The sequence below is a fragment of the Corvus moneduloides genome, chromosome 5, assembly GCF_009650955.1.
Source record: "Corvus moneduloides isolate bCorMon1 chromosome 5, bCorMon1.pri, whole genome shotgun sequence".
Taxonomy (NCBI): domain Eukaryota; kingdom Metazoa; phylum Chordata; class Aves; order Passeriformes; family Corvidae; genus Corvus; species Corvus moneduloides.
The window spans coordinates 64,051,739-64,065,930 of record NC_045480.1 but is presented as its reverse complement, the minus strand read 5'-3'; the positions used below and the strand labels follow the sequence as shown (position 1 = coordinate 64,065,930).

Genomic DNA, 14,192 nt, shown 5'->3' with positions numbered 1-14,192 from the left:
CTGTTGCTTGAAGGGGAGGGGACAGGAGAAGGTGAAAAGACTACATAGCATTGCTAATCCCTTGAGCCATCTGGTGACTTGAGGCCATGCTTTAGGTTATGTGTATATTGAAAACCTATCCCTTCTCTGTGCCAATTTGTCATTGGCTTTTTTACAGTCAAAGGATTCCTTGAAGTTATTCACAATGAGAATCAATGTCTTTTCATGCTGCAGTAAATATTCACGCTGGAAAGATTACTTTTTACTCATTTCTTTCCCTCCCCTATACTACTTGCAGTGATTTGTAAAAATTGCTGATACATTTTCATCAAGCCAAGCTGAAAACAACAGTAACTTTGTCTTTAGTAAAAGGAAAATATCTTATTCCTTTAACATTTCTGTGTAATATGGATGACTTCTAACAGATGACATAGTCTGAAACACCCATGTTATACAAGGCTTGAAAGAACTGTACCTAGACACTACCTTCTAATTGAGCTGAGGCAGGATTTGCATGTTTAATTATCTAGGAACCAATCGGCATCTACACTTGTACACCACAAGCCTCTCAAACCTGCTAAATTTGCATCCATACCAATACAGCAGATTGCACATTAAGCCTGTCCGAAAGACTGATGATGATTTTCTAGAGTGCGCACGAATTTTTCATCTATGGATACACGTGGTTCTATATGAAGTCAAATCAATCATGACTCTGCCATGAAGCAGCAGAGACTTCACGGCTGTTTGACTTCACTAACTTCCCTACAGACTGGACAAAATGACACCTCACAACTTTGCAGTTAATTTTCAATGCCTTTTGCACTATTTCTCGATTTCTGGATAAGATTGTCTTTTATGTTGTGTTCCCTGAAGTAGCAAATCTGTCATAAATGTGCTGGTTCTGTGCCCTTTGAAGTGAAATCATGTTCTACTGCATGCTCTTCCCATGTATTAATTAATTCATCACCATCCTTTTCTGGCTAAATGGCAGACCTGATTTTTGAACCTTTCTTTCTCTGATAATATTTTTTAAAAAAAACCAAAACCATCATTTTCACTGTTAGATCTGTTTGTGAATAGCAAAATGAAAAGATAAAATTATAAAGCACAGCAAAGATAGAAAAAAGCAGATCAAAACATCTGAGAAATGGTCTGAAAGACCTCTGGAACTTGGGAGTCTGAGCAGCTTTTAACAGGTAATCCAAGGAAGTCAGTAGCTGTTTGGGAAGGATACTTGAGTTTTTAAGTATTTGTTGGAGAGTAACCCCAGTAGGAAGCTAACCCCCCCCCCCCCTCCACTCACACACACACACTCTCCCCTGTGGTGGGATGGGGGAGAGGAATGGGATAGGCAAAAGGGAAGAAAATCCTGGGTTCAGATAAAGACAGTTCAGCAGATAAAACAAAAGCTATATATAAAATCAAAGCAAAATAAGGAATTAATTCAGTACTTTCCAGCAGCAGGCAGGTCTTCAGCCAAGTTCATTACCCATACAGGTTGCTTGGGAAGACAGACTCCATAACTCCAAACATCCCCTTTCCATCTTTCTCCCAGATTTTATTGCTGAGCATGATGTCATAGGGCATGGAATATCCCTTTGGCTGGTTGGGCTGCACAGCTCTGACTCTCCATCACCTGGGTGCAATACAGAGACTCAGCTCTAAAGTTCTTTTTCAGTCTTTCAGATCTGAGACAATCAGTGCATCGAATTTCATCTTGCAAGATAAAAATGTTCACCATTCTGGCATGAAAGGGAAAACAAAGGATATTATTAAAAACTAAAAATAACAAAATAAAATATATGAACCATTTCTGACTGAGAACACCCCATTGCCTTGCTAACAACAGAACATTGCAACACATTAGTTGGAAGTAACAGCCTGAAATAAACCCATTTTGTGCTTAACGCAAACCCCTGCAAACTAGAAATTATTATTAAGCAGTTGGTACAGCAATACCTCCAAGAGGTACTAACAAACATGGCACTTTGCTATGGCAAAGGTTGCAGAAACATGCAGTTAGACACAGATGAGGTCAACAAAGCCTTTGGGATCTGAGGTACTAATTAGACTCAATAATTCTGAATTGTAAGTTAGGATTCAGTATTATTATGTCTGGCCTGCATCAAAGCAAGGCCCATTCAAACAGTAGTCTCTTCTAAATTCAGCTTTAGTATTTATTAAGGTTTTTTCCAGTTCCTACTCTAATCTGTACAAAACTAAATTCCCACTTAACTGGAGTGAAACACAACGTCCAAGGCTGAAGTATGGGATAGTCCCTGGAACAAATAATGAATTTATTTCTGATAACCTACCTACAATAGCTATTGCCTTTATATCATAAAACATAGTATTCTGTGACTATTTCTACTGTCAAATATAAAGGTAAAATAAATCCTTGAAACAGGTAGGACAGGATAAGAAACTTATTTCTACCATCAGTATTTCTAGAATCCAAGACCAAAATAATGCTGAACAATTTAAAGACTAAGATTATTGGATAACAGGAAGTATGATAAATAAAAAATTCTCACTTTATAAGGCATAAATGATCCACTAATTGACAGGAGCTAAAGAAACTCTTCTCTTGTTGTCTGGTTATTCGGCTGTGGATTCTGCTGCTCTGTCCTCTGAAGCATCTGGTACTGGCAATTACCAGAGATCAAACAGAGGACCAGATGGTCTCTTGGTTTCACTCATTACAATGGTATGACCACTGAAATATAAAAGCTCTTCACAGAACCAGAAGGAGAGCATTTACCTCTGAATGCCTGATCTCTTAAGAAAAAAGGAAAAAGGAAAAGCAAAAGGAAAAGGAAAAGGAAAAGAAGGGGAAAGGGAAAGGGAAAGGGAAAGGGAAAGGGAAAGGGAAAGGAAGAGAAGAGAAGAGAAGAGAAGAGAAGAGAAGAGAAGAGAAGAGAAGAGAAGAGAAGAGAAGAGAAGAGAAGAGAAGAGAAGAGAAGAGAAGAGAAGAGAAGAGAAGAGAAAGGAAAAGGAAAAGGAGGAAAGGAAAGAAAAAGGACTCATCATATCTCTGTGAATCCAAGAGAACAGCAACCCAATTTACCTCAGACACACTTCAGGGCAGAAGAACTCAAATTACTTGCAAACTTTTCTCACTGGAGGATCTGGCCTTAGCATGCTTTTGTGGCTTCAAGTTTATATTATAAGAAAATGCTATCCTGAGAATGATTTGGAAGGTTAAAGCAGGAACTAGTGGTGTAACCTGACAGGACAATATCATAACAACCCCTCAGCATTGTGTTGTATTCCTGCCTCCCAAGTCAAGTTGTCTGTGATTTAAAAGTGTCACGTATGATCCTATGGGTTTGCTTCATACCAGAGGACTGAAGGACTAAAAGAGGTCAGATGGCTGAAAAAGTCATACCCAAGAGGGGAAAAAATTGGCATCTTAGAGAAGGGTGGTGTGGGGAGCCTCAGAACTGCTGAATATATGGTAGTTTCTTTTTTGTTGTCTTCCAGAGTCTGTCTGATGTTCTAAGTACATGGGCTCAAAATTTAATTTAATTTAATTTTCCTTTCTAAAAGTGTACTCACAATAAAATATATGGACTTGACAGAAGCAAGGAAATTGAAATAAAGTAGAGCAGCCTCATATTTGAGCTTGTTTTGTGATTATGAGCCTCCAGAACACTTCCTCATCTTTTCCAGCGTCTCCAAAATGGTGGTTCTCAAAGAGCCTGGTCTTGAAAACATCACCCACCCGAGCAATGGGGAATCATGACCACTCTGTCTTCAGCATTTTGGAGTTTGAACATATTTATTTTGGTTTTCATCCCTTTTTAACATCTAAATAATTATTTATGTCTCAGTTACTGTTTTCTTAATTCAAATATGAAGAGTTTGAAATGTTTGACCGTGGAGACTAGTTGGGGTACATTTCAAGTCATTATGTAGCCAGAAAAAATGTATCTGGAAAGATAATTATGGAAGAAAAATAAATGTAGGCTATTCTTCCTTGGATAGAGGAGCAGGATGTGTGTTTTCCTTATAGTCACAGTGATTTATAAAGGAGAGTTGCTCTCCCATGGTATAAACCCTCAATATGCCAAACCTGTAGAACTGTCCTGCTTCTTAACACATTATCCAGAGAGAGAACACATTGCCACCCTTGTCTTCTCTTATCCCCCACTTCCTACTTTCCTTACTAATCCTAAACCTTTAGAGACCATTTTGTTGGAAAAACAAAGCCCAAAAGCAACTGCATTAACTTAGAATGTAACTGTCATTGAGACCTCCAGAGACAGCAACTTGTCTGTCTCAAGTCTTTTAGGAAGAGCTACACACTAAAAATGGTATTGAAAAACACTGTTTCTCAGTATAGAACAGCAAATTACAAAATCACACCCTGTCAACAGGCAATGGAAATCCAGGCAATGGAAATCCACTCTTGCATATGACATTAATGCTGATACTCAACAAAACCAATATTGCATGGAAAATACAAACTCTTCAGCATCTGTTTTCATTTTGTTTTTAAAAAACCTCTGTGCAAGGGAAACTTTTCTGAGCAGAAATGCTATTATTTAGAAGGGGAGGCAATGAGGACAGAGCTGCGAGCCTTATCAACCCTCTTCGAAAAAGGGAGCAATCCCATGGCATGGCTGGGAACAACTGTATCATGATGCAGCTCATTTTCTTCAGGCAAGAAGGGATGTAAATATTCATACAAGGACACAAATCCCATTGTTCCATAATATGAATTTAGATGCCTCACTTTCCACACAACCCAAAAAAAAGGCCTTAATAGAAAACACAACAAGGTGGATTTGTTAGTTTTCTATAGCTTCCCCTTCCCTCGTTTGTTTTCGAGATGGATTACATTTCTAGTGTGTGATTTTCAGACACAACCAGAACTGACTTGTAGAGAAAAGGGATGGAGAGAGCAAAATACAAAATAACAGGTCTTAAAAATAGCCAGTACCCTGGATGATACTGTTATTAAACTACTTTGTACCGAATTCTTTCTCACCACTTCATGTTTATTTTTCAGAAGGGATGAAAAGAAGAGGAACTGAGTTTAAGAAAAGATCACATAGGAAAAGCCTTTTAGAAAAATCCCTACTAAATTATATATTTATTACCACTGTTTCTCTAATGTACTAAGGGTAGTATAATAACTTGCATATTGGTGGGAAGGCAGAAGTCTGTTTTGGAAATCTCTGGTCAGATGTGTTTTCAAACACATGAAAAATAAATTTCAAGAACTGTAAGCTGGGCATGACAAGAAATTCAGATATATTGTCATATTCTTCAGATGGAAAATTGAACCAGAAAAAAAGAAAGAAAAGGGAAAATGGATAAGATATGCTTTTTCCAGGTAGCATTAAAAAGGAGACATGATTCTGCTTTGCTTCATCACAGGTTTTTTTTTTGGGGCTCAGTGCCAATTTGCTAGTCAGTAGCATGTGGTCTGAGTGACAATCTATTTAGTCTATTTCAGTGATCCTGGCTTTTGCATCATATAAATAATAGGGAAACTGCACGAATTCCTGCACTTCACATCCCAAACCAGCTCCCAAGGCTACTTCCTCAGTAACTTGGAGAACCTAACAGAAAACAGATGAGGATATTAAGTTGCTCAGAGATAGTATTTTAAGAAAGAAAATGAGCTGTGGAGGTAACTCCTTCACCTCCCCAAATTAAGGAAGTTTACGTTCACACCCACACAATAACAAAAGGGAAAATCTATACGAAATTTACTGTTTTGCTCTACAGCAAAGCCATAGTGCTAAAATATCATCTGAGAAATAGTATTCCCAACATGGAAGTTAAAAGACCAAAAAGTGCTTACATTCTTAAAAATATTTGTTTATTTTGACTGAGAAAATAAATTCCTTTGTATGTATTATATCGTGCCACATTCTTGTAAGTATTGTTTTCTGGTGAAGTAATAATTACTTCATTAGAGATGATCAAAACACACCGGTTATTAACCCATATTTTTTCTGTATTCCTACCAACCCATGCTGTGTGAAGCTTTAACTGGATGCAGGTCTTATGTTTGTGCAGGAAAAAAAAAGTCACCTAAATTGTCCCACAAAGCAACCACAGAGAGTATTTTCACTGCCAAATATATGTGTTAGTGCTTACTGTATTAAATAACCAAATAAATAAATGAGAAATACCTACCTCTAACCAATCTCTCTCTGATACTTGGAGACATTTCATGGTTATTTCATTCTTCCCTCTTTTCTCCCTGTTTTTGCCCATTGTGGTAAGGCTTTGGCGGGGAGAGAATATTTGAATTCTTAGTGAGGCTTTTCTGGTATCCATTTCCTTAGAAATGTGGCCAAATTTGTTATTAGAAGGGAACTCTCCTATTTGAGTTCTCACAGAAAGATTCCTAAATGAGAAGGAAAACTTCTATTACCTCCCCTAATTCAGGGGGTACAACAACCAGAGATTTATAAAATATGCGTAATTTTCAATTAACTCTCTAATGGGATATGTTTGGAAGTGGCAGCATTGGCTGTACACCTTTTCAGAAACAGGAGATTCATAAGAAATGACATAAGAAAAAAATGTTCCTAGCTACCTATTTTGTAACAATTTTCAAATAGAACTCATACATTAGAAGCAATATAATGATATTGTTGCTTTCCCTGCCTAAAATAGTGTTTCATCATTCATTCATCTCTGGCGATTTTTCCAGATTTGGGCAAAAACAAGCAGGCTGAGCTCATAAAGTTACTGTTACTCTGACATCACTTAGGAACTGAAGGTCCCTTTTCAAATGGGATGTGTGACATGCCCAGACTACAGCATAAACTGGAATAATTGACACTGGGGCCCAAGCATCTGGGTTGGCTTAGCAGCAGATGTTCACAGGCACTTTCTAAAGCCATCTTCATGGTCCTGTGTTCTGCTGTTGCACTCCGGAGGGTATGTCACTAAATTTCTCAGGACATCTCCTGCATGTTGCAAAGCTCAGCTGCTCTTTGGTTAGTCCCCAAGCTATCCTTGTGGGGACGTGGCAGGGAAGGGAGGATTTGTGGGAACTGAGTATAGGATTATTAACATTTGCTTTTTCAACATTTCTCAGTATTGCAATGGGAGAAAGCACAAACAGGAGCAGAACCAAGGCAAGCTAGTCAGACCTGAAAATACTGTTATTTGTTGTTGACATGTACCTGAGTGTATAGGTGGGAATGTGGGAAGACAAAAAAAAAGAGGAGTCTGGTAATATTGTAGTGAGTGTATATCCCTAAGGATTTCCATCTTTTTGGAAGTCAAAGCACTTTGGCTGCCTAATCTTTTGAGACAATATCACCAACTACACTAAATCTCTGGAAATTAGAGGGTCTGGAAGCACTCTTTACTTATTTGAGAAAACACAGCTGAAAGGGAATCAGAATGCTAAAGATGAGGAGCAAGAGCTAATCACCTTGAGACTATTGGTTCAAATCAGAAGTGCAGACAGATGTGTATTTCCTTCTTACCCATCTTTTTCATCTATGTGTAACTCATTGTAGCAATTTTGTAGTATCTCTCTCCTGACAATCCAAAGATATAACAAGGACAGGGAACCGAGAGCTATAAAATTTCACATCTGCTGACAGCTTGTTTCCTCCTCACTCTTTGTGTTACCACTATTCAGGGAATCATCAAGACAGAGATGGTCGTACAGAAAAATGCAACTTCCATAATGTGTCATGAAACTACATCAAAGGAAAATCACAATTAAAAAACTAGAAATCCTATAAAGACAGTGACATTAAACAGAGATGACACCCAAAAGAATACAGGGCAAATCTGTTGTGATTATTGATATGGAAAAGAATACCATAGCTTATGGATGATTCTACAAAAGCTGTGGTTTATAAAAACAGCTGGGTTTCTCTTGAAAACAACCATCAGACCCAGGTGTATGAGCATGTCAGCTTAAAAATGAACAAAGCCACCACAGATAATGAAAGCATACAGCTGACTGTGAGCCTACCTGTGCTTAAATTTGTGAGCAGTGCCTGTAAGACATCATGCACTACAAAAAGCAATCAATTAAATTAAAAAAAAAAAAAGAAAAAAAAAGGAAGCTCAAAAAGGATGGAATTTTTAGTCATCATTAACCTATTCAAAGGTATTTAGCTATATCTGGACACACAGGTCCTCTATGTGACGGGACAGATACATTTTGACAGCACCGTGTTTAGAGGAAAAATAACATATGCAGTCACATACGAGATACTTGCTAAACTCTATATTTCAGTATGCACAGCAAGGACAAGGAGAAGCCCCTTGGGTGACTGTATAATGGAACTTTGCAAGTTCATAGCTGGATTCATTACTTTGCACAGTATTTAGAAAAAAAAATAGCCTCTGTAAGCATTGATGACAGTGTGATTTCATAACAAACTTACTTCAGAACAATGTGTTTGTTGTGAGGCTTTTGAGCTTCCTATGTCTGCTGTGTCTGGAATAATGTCTCCACAGCTGAATGTGGCACCAAGAAAAGCTGGACCTAAGAACTGGGACTGTTTTGGATGTGCTTATAGGAGAAATCTGAATATAGACTACTTGTGACAGTTGTTAATCATGGAGGGAAGCTATTATCTTCAGCAACTAAGCAACTTTATTTCCCCAAGCTGGAAAAATATGGTATAGAAAATGTCCAAGTTCCCTGTGAAGCAATTCTGGATTTGGTACTGAGAGAAATTTTTGAAAGTTTTGTCTTTCAAAATCTTTAGACAAGATCCCACATACATGTTACAGGAAAAATAAAAACATTTTCTTGTGAATTAATCATTATTAAAAGATAGGCAACAGGTTAAATGTTCATTTTTCAGAAGTGATGAAATATGTTTTCTGTCACAAATCCTACATGGACCTGTTCTGAGATCTATAGTGTTCAACAGAGTTATAAACTGCCAGAAAATTCAGATAATGACAAGAAAAAGCTTGAAGATAGTACAAAACTGCTCAAGGTAATCAAAACGAGCTTTAAAAGAGACCCTTGATTTTAAGGCTAGAATGCATACAGACACCGAAGCAACACCCCAAAAATATATAAGAGCTCATAAACTTATCAACTACAGAGTTTACCTGGTGAGTTAACTCCTGGACAGGTGTGCCAGAAAAGGAGAACCATCTCCCTGCTGTTTTATAGCTTTTGAAAGTACCCAATTCTGTTAACAGTGGCAGAAGACTGGTACAGGATGGATCAAGAAAAAAAAAAAGAGAATCATACAGTTGGTGCATTAGGGAAAGTGGCAATTTTCCTCTGAAGATTTTTTTCAGCCTTCTATAATATGCAGTTTACAGTGGAGTCTGGCTGTAGAAGGGACTGTCAAAATCAAGGTCCTTATCTCTTTCAAATGGACACAACATCACTTGGCAGTTTTCTTACTGTCACACTTGGTCCTTCACCAAGGTTTGAATCATGTTGCGTTGTGGTACTCAGCTGTCATCGCTCCACTTAAATGTGCCTCCCCCTGAGTGTTGCTGCTCCAGATGATGTTAAACTGAGCAGCACTTTGAGTTTCTGCAGAGTATCCAGAGTGATATAAGAAACATTTAATAAATGCATTTAAAATGAAGCTACTTGTGCTAAAGATGATGACTGCAGATTCTACTACTCAGCCCACTCTATTCAGCCATGCATGAAGTATTAACTGTTTAAAATGTTTCTGTATTGCTATGGGAACTGTCATTCCCCAGCAGCCTCTTAAAACAGCACACAGAGAGGCATTCATTTTCCAGGCAAGCTGCTGCTCCTGAGAGCTCTGTCCCCCTAATGAAATCCCCACCTAACTCCTATTACATATAATTTGACTCAAGAGCTCATACCAGTTTAATCTGCAAAATTCATTTAGTTCATGACCTGGCCTATTGTGCAAGTCCAAATCTCACAGACACCTACACTCAAATCACTTGGGTTTAGTGCAGTTACAGACTGAGAAATAACTCTGTTAAGCACTGTGTGGCTTTACATAGGTGACTGAATGGCTCTCACATCTGATTTTACTCAATATCATTGAAAATCATTTCCTCCTGTATCACAACCCTGGAGCACTGGACAGGAAGAAGGGAGAGAAGAAACATCATGTAAAGAGGATTGGAAGAGGGAAGTGGAAAGAGTGCATCACCATGGCCCTTGTCTTGCCAAATGGATAGAGAGCAGAACAATCTATAATCTTGAAATATCTGGATATAGGTGTGAATAGTGTGTAGAAATATGGTGCTTTAGGGTCCCTGAAACCAGCCAATGTCTAAATATAATAAAGTGCAAAGCAGCTCTCTGTAAGTTAGCATATGGTTTTCACAACTACCAGGTCTGCACCTCATCTGGGATCTGCAGCAGGTTGGGCTCTTGATGTTATAGCAAAAACCCAAATGTTTTTGCAAAACCAAAAGTTGCTTCTTAAACTCATGCCATTGCATTGAATGCTATGTAATAAATAGACAAAGATAAAGCTCCTGTCTATGTCTCAGGGATCTATTTTCCTGGAAAGTATCATTCTTCATCATTTCAGATACACAGAAAAGAGCTTGTAAAGACTTTTCTCCTAAGCAATTCCTACATTAATGAGGAAAAATCTTGACAAAATAATGAATCCAGTCTCTCTTGCAAAGGATAAAGAGGAGTTATTTGTCAGTTGCAAAGGATAAAACTATTCCCTCACCATAACTCACCATAACCTTTTTCTTAGGGACCTCATATATGCAACAAATCACAAAGCTGGCGCTCTCAGTGCCTTGTCTGAATTCCCTTCCCCACACTGTGGAGGTCCCTGAGTATTTGCCTTTTCAAAACTGTAACCTGAAAAAAATATTATTGTCAGATCTTCCTCCTGCAGCTCAAAGGGGAATGGCACATTAATCCCATCATAGGTTAGCTCTTAGTTCTTCCGCTCTACCAGCTGGAAACATTTCAGTCACTGTTTGAACTCAGTTTAAGCTTGGAACAAGAAAGCAGAAGCATAAAAGAACTGCAAAAAGTTGTTGTGTCTCTATGACATTGGGAAACCGTCATCAACAGGTCCAGACAGATGTGAGAATACTTCATCAGTTCATTCCCAGATATTGGTGAGTTAGTAAAAAATCCCTCAATTTATATGGAATAAGCTACTTAAAAGCATATCATCAACATAGTTCTTAGATATTAATAAATTTAAATAGCTTTCCCCAGACCAGACTTTCATTCACATGGGAAACTATTGCATCCAGGGATTTGTCTTGCCTTGTGAATAGATGATCCTCTTCCCAAACAAAGCTGGCTGTGTAGTTTCTTTCATTTTTTCATGTCTTGTTTTGTTCATAGTAGTTTGTGAATGGTGTAGCTTTAATAAAGGGAAAGCATTGTGAGAAAAATGTGTTTCTTCTTTCAAGTATTTTCATTATTAGCTATTCTGTGACATTAAAAATGCTCACAAACACACTTTTGAAAGGATTAGGTATTGCAATAACCACTTCAATAAAAAATTGCTTTAAAAAATACCCCAGCACTGCTATTTCAATAAATGACAGATGTGGCCCTTTGCACCTTGCTAAACACAAGTGTATTTGAAAATCTGATTTGTTCTTTCTTAATGCCTTAAAATTCCATTGGCTGTAGTTCAGTACCCACTACCCACTGTCAGCCATGCTCTCTAAGCCATGCTGTCCTCAGCTTCTCTCTCCTAGGGTGAGGTACCGGTTATCTAGGCTGATATTTTTGCCTTGGGCAAGGCCCTTGCTGGAAATGGCAGTGCAACTGACTGAAGCTCAACTGTGCCACAAAGAGACGGTTTGTAGCTTTTCTTGGTAGCCCAAGACCACTGTGGTGAGCAGCCTGCAAGGCCACCAGCTCTCACCCATGGACATTGCTTCCTAAGGAACCACACTAGGAAATGCCAATCAGTAGGAACACAAACCACAGTAAGGAGGAAGCACAAGGAAGGTTTAGCACCCTCCTTAGCACAAATCTACATTTCCGGGGACCTGGATTTTTCCTTATAGAAGTCACAGAGCTAACACCTTTTCAACATATGGCTGTTAATACCCACCACATCTTCACTTGCATCTCATCTGCTCCAGTCATATTTTCCAGCGTCTTGCCCACAGGCTGATGGGCTTTGATCAAAGCCAGCCATTAGAAATTACTATGCAAATTCACTCATCAGTGAATGTGCCTTGAATGACACTGAAAATTACACCAACCATGGCAGCCAAAACACCTTGAAGCCTGGCTAATGATGTGCACCATTCCCCCCCACCCTCCCCCCCCCAGTTCACATTTCTCAAGGGAATTCACCCATTTTGAGTTGAAACAGGACAAGAAGTTGGCAGCGGGCTTAAAAGGGGAGGTTACAAATTGCATCAGTCCCAGGAAGCACTGAACTGAAATGTCTATGTTCTACGTTCTCAGTGCCTCCCACTTGGAGCCAGGAAACTGATTCCCAAGAAGAGGCATTTACTTATTTTTGAACTGCAAAGGTCCTGCTCAAGTTACCTCATCCCTCTGTAAGACCAATCTAAGGAGTTTATTACAGCACAAGGGTTTTGCTGCTCAGATTTATTGAACATGCAAGAGAAGACAGGCAGACTCGAGATAGGAAATAGCATGCATCACCCACTCTCCAGTTTCCTCTCTACAGCTCCACTAAGTGTGGTTTTTGGCATGCACATTGGAAAAAAGTATTTTCCAATAATAGTCTGAACTAGTGGATTAGACCAGTACACTGCCTTCCAAGAGTGGTGAGATCCAAAACATGTTTAATTTAGTCTAAATAGGACCTCGATGATCTACAGGACTTCCTGGATATTTGTATATGTATGTCATATTATAGAGACAGGTACAGACATATGGTTTGCATTTTCCTTTAGTTAATTATTTTTTCAGAGATTTAGCATTGGAACTGACCAGAAAAAAAATCAGCAGAACCATGTTCTGTAGGGAAATACAAGTGTCTTCAAATAGAAAAAAAAAAAATTACATTCATCATCAGAAAAATTTGCTTCCAAACCTTCACTCTGCTCCAGCAAAGAAGCAAATGTGCTCTGTGACCTGCACCTCCAAAGGAAACAGTTTGCATAGCAAACACTCATGACTGGTGAAATGCTTGTGCAAGATGCTGCAAATTATTCACAGAATTTATTCAGCAAGCAAGAATGAAGACATTGCCCAGCCCCACAATGCGATTGCAAGCCACTTGTGAGGTGACAGGCAAAAATCCTTACTAATTATTATCTCAACCCATGTATGTGGACTAAAGGAATGCCCTGAGATTTGTATGCCTCTCTCTCCCTGCCTTTTTGTTAGATGAATATTGCCATAAGAGGTGTTTTCCTCTTTAAAGCTTTAGCTAGGTCTCCCCGCATGAAACACAGCATGAAAAAAATCTGTCACCTTTCTTTAAGAGGCCATTATTGTCAGTCTTCTTTGCCAGGTTTAAATCCAACCTGCCACTCTTGGCAAACTGAAATGTTAATATCCCTTTGATGCTCAGCTATGTTTTTGCCAAGCTGTATAAAATAACTTATGCTGGAAGCCCTGGTAGCAACTGTCTGTTGAATACTGGGATGTCCACATAAGATAGGAATAAAACCCTGCAGGTGAAGATATTTCAGATCATCATAATTTCTAAATGGGAAAAAGACCCCAAACATAAAATTAAGCATAGTGCAGCTTTGTAACTTATCTGACAAAACAGCACAGCAGTTTTTTAAACAGATGGAAAGAAAAAAATTCTTAGGATGCAACCACTGAAATAAAGCAGAAAAGCTGAGAAAAGTGACAGCACATTTTACAACCAAAAAGTAAAGTGGAACAGGTAATTCAAGGCAGTTCCTTATGACAATATGAACGTGCTTATTGGCCATATAGAGTTGTCTTGAATGAGAAAGAGCCATTCCTGGGGAAAAGACACAGAATGATCCTTTTAATACTTTTATACCAAAGCAAAGGATGCTGACATTTTTCTTCATAATGTAGCTGGGTTTTTCTTGTAGCTGTTGTGATGATGTTGTAATATTAAAAATCATACAGATTAGAATAATTGAAAGTGTGGTTGTTTATTTTTTTTTCCCTGTTCTAACCAAATTCAAATTTGTCTTTATGGAGGAAAAACTCTTAACAGTGTAGCTCTACTGATGTGTTTCACACAAAAGAAAAATAAAAATATTTTTTCTCTGAAAAAGCAAGTCTGGTTCCCAGCAAGCCCATCTACAAGTGACTTTGTATTTATAATAACAAAGAAACGACATATTAC

The 14,192-nt window shown here is 38.4% G+C and overlaps 1 long non-coding RNA gene across 1 annotated transcript in view; it reads right to left on the bottom strand.

The window, feature by feature from the left end:
- Positions 1-1,721, bottom strand: part of LOC116444621 — a 34,015-nt gene extending 32,294 nt beyond the window's left edge. Inside the window, exon 1 of the long non-coding RNA XR_004240410.1 lies at positions 1,434-1,721. This is a non-coding gene — a long non-coding RNA (uncharacterized LOC116444621). The remainder of the gene's footprint in view (positions 1-1,433) is intronic.
- Between the last annotated feature and the right edge of the window lie 12,471 nt (positions 1,722-14,192).